Here is an 8,877-nt window from a genome sequence, read left to right as displayed (position 1 = left end):
TCAACTCAAATGTCACCTCTTTAGAGAGCACTCCCACCACCGCCATCTAAAATAAGCTCCCGGCCATCACTCTGTTCCCTCACTCTGCTTTGTTTTTCTGCATCAACTTTATTCATACCTGGCTTTATATATTTGTCTATTTGCTTATTGTTTGTCTCCCCAGCTAGAGGTCAGCTCCCACAAAGATTTAGATTTAGTTGGTTCACTGTTATATCCCAAGTGCCTGTAATCACACTGGTACAGAGTAAACACAACATGTATTTGTTGAAAGGCTGCAATATCACTGTGAGGTTTTTTTTACTATTATTATTAATACAGTGGGGCCTTGACTTACGAGTTTAATTCGTTCCGTGGCGGAGCTCGTAACTCAAATTACTCGTATGTCAAATCAATTGTGAACGAGTGAGACATGTGATGCTGGGCTGATGTTGTGGCGTTCACTGTGATGTTCGCTGCGCCAACTAGCGGCGGGGTACCTGAAGCTGGCTCATAACCCGAATTTTAGTTCGCAACTCAAAGCAAAAAATCGGCCGAGAGACACTCGTATCTCGAAAAACTCATTAGTCGGGACACTCGTAAGTCAAGGCCCCACTGTATTGGAAAGCAGAAGGGAAGGAGTAGTTGCCCTGTGGAGAGTAGAGCAGAGGGGGAGGAAGGAGGTCTTTGGGAAGGACTTCCTAAATGCATTGTCCACTGGGAGTTACAAGAAGGAACAGGATTCCCATGCCCACCCCCAAGACCTTGGGCACCAAAAACATGGGCAGCATCTGTGTTTTTTCCTCCTTTTTTGGAGGGCCTGGGTTGGCACACACTGGGGTTTTATAAGCACATGTTAGGTGAATGCACAGGAACTTTCTGGAACTTTAGCAGGCACAGCATTGACACCAACATGCAGTCTGTCTGTTCTTGTCCAAGCAGCACTTCATTGTCAAAGTGAAATTCCATAGCTAAGGCAGGCTCTGGGGTCGTCTACTCAAGAGAGGAGAGCAAGGAAGCAGAGAACAGATAACGCAACCAGACTGCCTGCTTCAAACCCTAGACCAGGGATGGGCAACCCCTGGCATGTGTGCCAAACATGGCACGCCAGTAACTTTTGCTGGCACTCGAAACCCTCTCTTATAATCTTCCCTTTACAATTTTTTTCTTAATATCGAATTTTTTATTTTTCATATAAATTCAATGTAGGTGCATCTTAGATAAATAAGTAATTTTACATAACAAGTTATCTTAAAGACCATGGACATGGATTGATGAGAGAGGGGAAGAGCAATTTCTATGCCTCTGCCTTAACTCTCCCTGCCTTCCTAGATCCGACAAGTGTTTTGGTTTCATCCACATACGCTTGTGAATCTTTGTTCTCAGCGATGAATTTTGTTAAGTCTCATAATAGGAGTAGCCTGATGGATGAAAGTAGTAGCTCGTGCATATCTCTGAAGGTCACGAAATATAAACTTGATGTAAAATCTCTGTCATCAGTGATGCAGCAGCAAAAGTCCCACTGATAATATCAAACGGAGTCATAAAGTTTTCTATCGGGCTATCAGTGTACATGTATACATTAAAAAATAAATGTATTTTTCATCATCATATACTGTGTTTTTATCGCTCTAATGAATTTTATTATTTCTTCAAGGTTCTTCACATACATACACCTTAAGAGATATCAAGTAGGCGTAACATGTTCTCAAAAAATTAGGGTTGGCATTTTGAGTCAGAGATTTTGCTGGTTTTGGCACGCACTCACAAAAAGGTTGCCAACCCCTGCCCTAGACCTACTACCTACTTCGATACTGTCTCTGTGCCTCAGTTTCCTCACCTGTAAAATAAGGATATTAATAATACCAACCTTACAAGGTTTTTATTGGAGGATATATATCCACACATATACACGTATATTTAACAAGTGTGTGTGTGTGTGTGTGTGTGTGTGTGTGTGTGTGTGTGGGTGTGGGTGTGGGTGTGTTTTCCTGGTGTATGCCACGAACAGTAAAAGGTTTGAGAACTTACTCTACTTGTAGGCTAACAAATTAGCTTGCCATCCTATTATAAGTGCTGGCAGATGACACAAGATTCCTGGTCAGAGGCAAAGAATGGAGGATTTTATTACTTACATCACTAGCAATAATCAGCGTATCAGCATATGCCCCAGTTCCCTGAGCTTGATTCCCACTGAGTGATGCAAAAACAATACCTGCACACACAGCAGGTCACATTATAGAAGTGGAACCCTGAGCTTATGGAACCAAATATATTATAATGGGCAGTAAGCATGCCTGCTTTTTGCTCCAGAGGGAGACAATCTCTAAATCTTTCAAGGCTGCTTACTAACAAACACCTCTGAAAAGATGATCTGCTAACAAAGGGAATCAGTGCCTGTGAGAGGTGCAGAAATATGAGAGATCCATGGAAAGTTGTCTCCCAAGAGCATGTGGTGAGAACTATTATTATTGTTAGTAGTGATGATACTATGGAAAAATGTACTCATACTATATAACTTCATTTATTTTGGCAACTCTGAAATTGATAGGAATTATAACAGAGCAAACCAAGACATGAACCAAAGGAAAGTTACAAAGACTGATGGCAAGTCGTGGCATTTGAGTTAGTGCTCGGTGATTAGACTACCAAATGCACTTCACAAATGGGTTTCCAGGGTGGGGGAAAAGCTGCTGTCAGTAATTGATCATGATACTGAGCAAATGAGTTTGCAATTTCATGCTGAATAATCTATCACTCCCTATCTTGGGAACTCAGGCACTCCGTCTTTTCTGACAGCCAGCATGGATATCCCATTGCCAGGAAGGAAGGCAGTCATCAAATTCCTAATTTTTCTCTGTGAAAAATTAACATTTAACTCAAATATAAGGTCTGTAGGAACACATGAAACCTTAATTACAAAGTGCATCCAAGATTTGTGCTAATTAATAAGCTGATGAAAAATTCATTGGAATTCAGAGAAGAATCAAGGGGAAAATTGGCCAGTGTTAACACCGAGTTCTATGAAATGTTTAAGTCTTTCCAAAAAGGCAGCCCCCTCTCTGCCATGATTATAATTTAATCATCCACACGGTTATTTCATTCTGTAAGACTTTAGTTGTACATCAGAAACTATGCAGGAAGAATATTTCTTTAAACTTTGTGATTTCTAACAGGCGTTATACTAGCAAGTTAGAGATTTTTGAAGAAGACCACCGAAGCTACCTGAAATACGAATTTTTTTAAAGATGTGAGAGAAGACAACCGTTTGAATGCTGGCTGTGCCATTCGCTAGCTGTGACCTCCAGCAAGTTCTTTGAGCTCTTTGAGGCTGTTTCCCTATTCAAATGGGGATGATAATGATGCATGAGGTTGTGGTGAAGGTGAATGGTTATTGTTGCGAATTAATCACATGCCTCCTCCCTTGCAGATTCTTCAACAAACGAGACCAGGAACCAGATGAGACTAAAATGTAGTAACTGGCTTGTTATCAAGACAGCTGGATTGGTGAATAAGACAGAAGCCGGGCTTTTTAGGAACATGGCGCTGAAATATAAGAAGAAGCCCCTACCACTCCCAAAGCCAAAGCCAAAGCAAAGGCTTTGAAGGCAAAGAAAGCAGTGCTGAAAGGCGTCCATAGCCACAGGGAAAAAAAGATCCGCACGTCACCCGCCTTCCGATGGCCAAAGACACTGAGGCTCCGGGAAAAGGCAGCTTAAATGTCCTCAGAAGAGCACACCCAGGAGAAACAAGCTTGACCACTATGCCATCATCAAATTCCCCCTGACTACCGAGTCAGCCGTGAGGAAGACAGAACACAGCAATGCACGTGTGTTCATTGTGGATGTCAAGGCCAACAAGCACTGGATCAAACAGGCTGTGAAGAAGCTCTGTGACATTGCTGTGGCCAAGGGCAACATCCTGATCAGGCCTGATGGAGAGAAGAAGGCATATGTTCGACTAGCTCTTGACTATGATGCTTTACATCAGTGGTTCTCAACCTTGGCTGCACATTAGAATCACCTGGGAATCTTTTTAAAATCCTGATTTCTAGGCCTCATCCTCCGGAAATTCTGTTTCTTTGTTATGGGGTGAGGCCACAACATTAGTAACAAAGAAACAGAATTTCCGGAGGATGAGGCCCAGAAATCAGGATTTTAAAAAGATTCCCAGGTGATTCTAATGTGCAGCTAAAGTTGAGAACCACCGATCTAAATTGAGTCCAGCTGCCTAATTCTAAATATAAAAATTTTACACTAAAGGAAAAAAAAAGATAGAACCCAGGTTGAAACTGGGCTTCCTGCATCCACCCTCCCCAGCCCACCCCAGCCACCCACCCACTCAGTCCTGGGACCTGGTGGTGGGGAGAGTGGGTCTGCAGAGCGACACCCAGACAGCCCCAGGGAGGGTGCCAGTCCACTCCACCCCCTCTAGGGAGCTGAAAAGAGAACCGCCATTGAGAGGGTGAGCCTGTTATTTTCTGTGCTTCATGTAGAATGTTCTGGCTTCTTGAGCATCAGATGATGCATTCAATTACATTTATTCATCCATTCATTCATCCATCCATCCACCCATCCATTCATCCCTTCACCCCACAATGATTGAAAGTGTACAACTTGTCAAGGGTATTTGCAAGCTAAAAAATGAACCAGGCTCCAGTGCCTGCCTCCATGCAGTTTACAATCTCTGCAAGCAGATGGACACATGATCAAACCACTGCAGTGTTTTTCCAGGAACCAGGGGAGGGGAGTAAGCCAAAACAAATTTATAAAACACTTACCCAGCCTGGTCAGCATGGCTCAATGGTTGAGCTTAGGCCTATGAACCAGGAGGTCATGGTTCAATTCCCAGTCACATGCCTGGGTTGTGGGCTCAATCCCCAGTGGGGGACATGCAGGAGGCAGCCAATCAATGATTCTCTCTCATCATTGATGTTTCTTTCTCCTTATCCCTTCCTCTCTAAAATCAATAAAAACTTATTTTTAAAGATAATAATAAAATAAAAATAAAACACTTACTCAAAGTATCTGGCTTGTACAAAGCACTCTAAGTGCTGACTATTATTGTTTTTTATTATTATTATCATTAACCAACTTTGTGGCTTTGCCATATCCTAATACCACTTGGTCTATTATTAATAACTAGAGGCCCAGTGCATGAATTCGTGCACGGGTGGGGTCCCTTGGCCTGGCCAGCAATCGGGGCCGACCGGAGCCAGCCAGGGGGAGGGAGGGACCACGGGAGGTTTGCTATGGGAGCGCACTGACCACCAGGGGGCAGCTCCTGCATTGAGTGTCTGCCCTGTGGTGGTCAGTGCATGTCATAGTGACCAGTTGACTGGTCGTTCAGTTGTCCAGTCGTTCGGTCACTTAGGCTTTTATATATAGAGACATTTTCTTTAAATCAACTTCACCAGCCTCCTGAGCAAGTGTTGGAAGGACTAGTTATGTTTATTTAATAGGCATGAAGATAAAATGTGTAATGATTAAAATAAAACCTGATCATCTGAAGACTGCCCCCACAATCATTCCGGCTCCTGGCACACCTGGAAAAGCACTGTTTTATGCAGCGGTTTGCTCGTGTGTCCATCTGCCTGCAGAGATTTTGAGCTACATGAAAGCAGGCACCAAAGCCTGGTTTATTTTTAATTTGCAGTTTGCAAGTTGTCGTGACAAGTTGTACACTCCCAATTATTGTTGGTGGGAATGAATGGTTGAATGTAATTGAGTGCATCAACAAATGTTCAAGAAGCCAGAACATCCTACAGAAAGGACAGAAAATAACCAACAAATGAAAAATTATAGGTAGCCGCCTTTTCCCTCTCTGCACCTCTACCCTAGGGACAACTGAAATGACCTGCTCTCCCAACTTTCCCTCCCCTCTTTCAACAGACTAGCCTCCTGGCTCACTTGATGCCAAGTTGGAGGGGGTTTCAGGATGGAACGAATGCTGCAGTTGTAATGAACCAGAAACTGGGGAAGAGGAATCAGATTTCAGCAACAGCAGAGTATTTTCACCCTTAAAAAAGCACTCGTCCCTTAGGCTTGAAAAGATTAAAAGCTAATAATTTATGTCAAAACCCGGCAAAGCCCTCCACAAAGGCCTATTGCTTGTCCCTGCCTTTTGACTGACAGATATGAAAATAGATACTGATTTGAAAACCTAGGGCTATTGAACTAGAGCAGCATTAATTTATCCATTAGAAACTAAGAAATGAGACACCACAAAGAAACAGATGTTGCTGGTGGGAGGCCACACCTTTTTCCAAATACAAAACACACCAGCTCTTCATGTTTGACTTAGCTTTCCAAGCCTCTCAGACCTCAAATTGGCAAAAACAATTTTTTCCATGCTAGTTAAAATGCCCTCAAGCTACAGTCATTAGATTTGCTGGACAGCAGTGTGATTCTGATGTTATCAGCTCAGTCTTCCTGTTTTTATGAATAATGTATAAGAAGCAGCTATTAGAAGTGGATTCTTCCATGGCTGACGGTATCGCCACCAGACAGGTCCCTGAATTCTCAGTCATTTCATCTGCAGCTTTAACAGATCTCCCTCTTCTCCTCCTGGCTGCCTTCTGGCTGCCTGCCATACATGGAGAACCTTCCAAAGACGCCCTATCCCCTCTTCTCCCTCAATACTAAGGAAACTGGGAGAGGGTGGGGGAGGGAAGACAAGAAAAGGTGTCTGCCACCTTCCTTCCTTTTCACTGTTGCTACATGTCAGAAGAGTAGTGTGGAAGCTACTGATGCCAAGTTTATGGGTTTGATTCGTGGCCCTGCCCCACGTGGGCTAGCCAGCCTTGCTCTGTACCCAGATGCCAGATGCCTGCCAAGAAAATGCTTCACTGCGGGCATAGACAAGAGCTGGAAGATAACGTCTACCTGTTTGGTTTTCTTCTATGTCTCTATGGGCTCGCATCTGTCATCACTTTACAAGAAGACACCTTCCCGCCCCACCCCTTCATTCAACCATTCATTCAACATCCTATATAATAAAAGGCTAAGATGCTAATATGCAAATTGTCCCCTCCACCGGGAGTTCGACTGGGAGTTTGACCAGGGGGTGGGGCCGGTCTGCCCCGGGTCAGCTGCCCCCACCCTGATTGGGAGCGAGGCCTGCCAACCAACCACCTGCAGATTTAAAAATACCAGGCTTCTAGTATTTTTTATACCGGCAAAACTTGCACTGGAAGAGGCAGGTGGTACTCAAGGATTGCAAACATGATTAGAAACTGTATACAAAAGAAGAGCAGTGAGCCCTGGCTGGTGTAGCTCAGTTGGTTGAGTGTCCTCCTGAGCACCAAGAGGTTGGTTAGATTCCAGGTTGGAGCAAATGCTCAACCCCTTCCCCTAGCAGGGGGTGTAAAGAAGGCAACCAATTTATGTTTCTCTCTCATAGATGTTTCCTCTCTCTCTCTCTTCCTCTCTCTCTCTCTCTCTCTCTCTCTCTCTCTCTCAAATCAATAAAAACATATGTATTTTTTAAAGGAACAAACTATTTTCTAAAAGGCTATAGATATTCCTGAGGACATTTAAACGAATAAAATAAAATAAAAAATAGAGCATTGATTATGAGAGTGTGTAAGAGAGGGAAGTCACGGAGTTAGAGGAGGCAGAAAAAGGACGTGAGATTGAGCCAAAAGCTGAAAGACAGGGACAGTAAGCCAGCGGGTGGGGTCCGGCAGCAGGGGGAGTGTGAGCCAGGTCCCTGCCGGAGCAGGGGCAGGGCTGGGGGGGGGGGGCTAGAGGACAGCAGGGCCCAGAGCACAATTTGCAAATGGCTGCCAGGATTTCTCTGTCCCCTTTGACAATTTCCACTTTCTCCATCCAGACACTCTTCCTCTTCTTGGAGTCCGAGAACTGCTCCGTTCTGGCTCTCCCCACCTTCCTGATGGTTCCTACTCGCACTGCTTCCTCCACTCTTCGCCCTTAAGTGTGGTGTTAACTTCCAGCTTCCTCCCTGTCTGCCTGGTGGGGAGCGGTGCCTGCGGCACAGAAGGAGCACATGGAGTTCAGTGGCCATGTATTGTTCTGAGTCCCACCAAGACCTTGAAAGCATCCTGGTTATCCAATGTGGGAGTGGTTAAGTCAGCTGTTCCACCCACATACTGGAAGGAGTGCAGTCATTAAAAGTGATGTTTCTGAAGACTAATGATCTTGAAAATTTTTGGTGATAGAACATGAATTTGAAATCAGAATATAAAGTTCAACCTCAAGCATGATCTCAATTTTATGTGGAAAAATGAACAAAAAAAGAAAAAAAAAAAACAGAAGCAAATTCATCAAAATACTAACAGACTATTTATGGCATGGAATTTTTGTTTTTTACTTCCAATTTCTTTTCTTTTTTTATATTTTTATTGATTTCAGAGAGGAAGGAAGAGGGAGAGAGAGAGAAACATCAGTGAGAAACAATCATTGATCGGCTGCCTCCTACACCCCACCCCCAACTGGGGATCAAGCCTGCAACCTGGGCATGTGCCCTGACCAGGAATCAAACCGTGACCTCCTGGTTCATAGGTCGATGCTCAACCACCCAGCCACACCGGCCAGGCTTTATTTCCATTTTCACACTATTTCATCTTCCCCCAAAAATGTCCTAACTATTCATTATTTAATTTTTCATTAATTAAGTGAATTTAGTTGAACTAATATTAGGCACTTACTCCTTGCTAGATATCATTTCCAATTCAGTGACAGATAGAACACAAACATGGTCTCTGTCCTGAAAAAACTGCTTTTTAAACTAAAAATAATTTTTTAAAACAAGATGAAAAAAATGAAAGTTATCATCACTCCTCGAAAATGACTCAAAAACTGCTTTCTTCTGCCCTTGGCAGTAGGGGCGCGCTGTCGCTGTCAGCGGCTTAGTGATATTATCAGCTACCGAGCCAATGAC

At 43.6% G+C, this 8,877-nt stretch overlaps 1 pseudogene; it reads left to right on the top strand.

Moving 5' to 3' along the window:
- Positions 1-3,338: 3,338 nt before the first annotated feature.
- Positions 3,339-7,911, top strand: LOC118650574 (annotated as a pseudogene).
- Positions 7,912-8,877: the final 966 nt, after the last annotated feature.

The sequence above is a fragment of the Myotis myotis genome, unplaced genomic scaffold (assembly GCF_014108235.1).
Source record: "Myotis myotis isolate mMyoMyo1 unplaced genomic scaffold, mMyoMyo1.p scaffold_m19_p_3, whole genome shotgun sequence".
Classification (NCBI taxonomy): Eukaryota; Metazoa; Chordata; class Mammalia; order Chiroptera; family Vespertilionidae; genus Myotis; species Myotis myotis.
This window is presented reverse-complemented; position numbering and strand designations above follow the sequence as displayed.